This window comes from Piliocolobus tephrosceles, chromosome 12 (genome assembly GCF_002776525.5).
Source record: "Piliocolobus tephrosceles isolate RC106 chromosome 12, ASM277652v3, whole genome shotgun sequence".
NCBI classification, from domain to species: Eukaryota; Metazoa; Chordata; class Mammalia; order Primates; family Cercopithecidae; genus Piliocolobus; species Piliocolobus tephrosceles.
Genome location: NC_045445.1, coordinates 37,816,648 through 37,818,801, shown reverse-complemented (window position 1 = coordinate 37,818,801; position 2,154 = coordinate 37,816,648).

Sequence of the window (2,154 nt, the reverse complement as noted above, 5' to 3'; positions counted from 1 at the left end):
CCAATTTTGTTGTGTTTTTAGTAGAGACGGGTTTTCAGTGTGTTAGCCAGGATGTTCTCAATCTCCTGACCTCGTGATCTGCCCACCTTGGCCTCCCAAAGTGCTGAGATTACAGGCATGAGCCACCGCGCCGGGCCGGGAATGTAAATTTATGCAACCACTTGAGAAGATCCTTTGGCATGGTATACTAAAGTGAATAGCCTATGATCCAGCAAGTTTTCTCTTAATAAGATACAAGAGAAATGTAAAAATAAATGCACTAAAAATACGTGCAAGAACGTTCGTAGCAGTATTATCATAATAGCCAAGAACTGCAAAAATTCAAATGCTCAAGTATAGAAAGAATAAAAAACTTATTGTATATTCACACAATTTACTTCTAGGCAACCACTTGGATGAGTCTTATAAAAATAATGAGATGTGAAGGAAGCTAGATATAAAAACAAGTGCATACTCTATAATTCTATTTATACAAAGTTCAGAAACATAATTATTTGATGTTACATTCAGTGACCTTGCTAATTCACTTATTAATTTCAATAGCTTATAGACTCTTTGGAATTTTCTACATACACAATCTCATCCATGAATAATGACTGTTTTATTTCTTCCTTTCCTGTCCTTATACCACTTTTTCCCTGACTTGTTGTAATGTCTAGGACCTCTGGTGTATTGGTAAATAGATTGATACAGGGAATCCTTGTCACATCCTCAATTGTATTGTGTATAGGGGTTTCTAAACCTAATGTTTCCTGTAGGCTTTTAGATTAAATAATCGTGTATCAGGTTACGCAATTTTCCTTTCTTCCTAGTTTGTTAAAAGTTTTATTTTTTTTCTTGATTTCGGAGGGATATTCTTAGACGTGACAGCATTATGAAAGAGAATGAAAAGAGAAGGGCTGCATAGTATAGGAAATATTTGTAACAAAATGTTTGACTGCTAAATATCTGTGTATGTTGAAACGAATTTATCTATTTTCCCTTCAAATGCATAACTACCCACCTTGTGGTTGGAACTTAGATATTAAATTTGTTCTGATTTAAGGAGCAGGTACATAATCTTGGAGTTTGAGGTTTTCAATTCAATTGGTGGATTTTTCTCAGTGATTCAGAAAAGCTCAATGTTTTGGCCTCATAATTGTATGTTTTGTTGCAAGCCAATTCAATCACATATGAACAAAACAGGTCTAACATGATTTTACTGGCAAAAAGCCAGCCAGCCTCTGCTGCAATCTTTTACTTTACAAACTTTAAATAATCCTTTTAGTGGTTCCAGAGTGGCTAGGGCTCTCTAGTTCTGGGTGCATGGGGTATATGAAGTACAGTTTATTTGGTCATCTTCAATGAGTTTCATCATTGTCTTGGACTATCCTTTGATAATCATACATAAATTAAAAATTCAGGAAATTATTTCCTTTCTAGAAATTAGAAAGTTAAACTCAACTTAGGCAAGGAAATTATTAGACTGTCTAGGAAATATATTATTTCTATGATTTAGTTCAAAAAATAGATTTAGTACCTCCTTTTTTTATTTCCAAAATCAAAACATCAAGGTGGAAAAGCAAGAAAACTAGTCAAATGGCTTTGGCTTTTCTTTCTTTTCCGAAGTTTTTTCTCTCTCTTTCTTTCTTTCTTTTATTCTTTCTTTCATTCTTTTTTTTTGCTTTTCTTTCTTTTTTTTTTTTTTTTTTTTTTTGAGACAGGGTTTCCCTATGTTGCTCAGGCTGATCTCAAACTCCTGGGCTAATGCAATCCTCCCACCTCAGAACCCCCAAAGTGCTGAGATTACAGGCATGAGCCACTGCACCAGGCCTGAAGTTTTTGTCTTGTTATTTATATGAAATGAGCTTTTTTTTTTTTCTGTTCTGACAGGCATTTTATTTACATTACATTATTGAATCCTCACAACAATCCAGTGAAACAAGTACTATATTATTGTCCCCATTTTACAGGTAAAGAAACTGAGACACTGAGTGCTTAACAACTTGTCCAAAGTCATTCAGCTAGGAAGTGGCAGAACTGGAATTTACATGATGATTCATACGTTCCAGAGACTAAATTCTTAACCATTATAACGTATTTCAGATATATATATTGTGCCATCTAGTAGTGCAAATATACCTTTCTTTTTTTTTTTTTTTTTTAAATAACAAT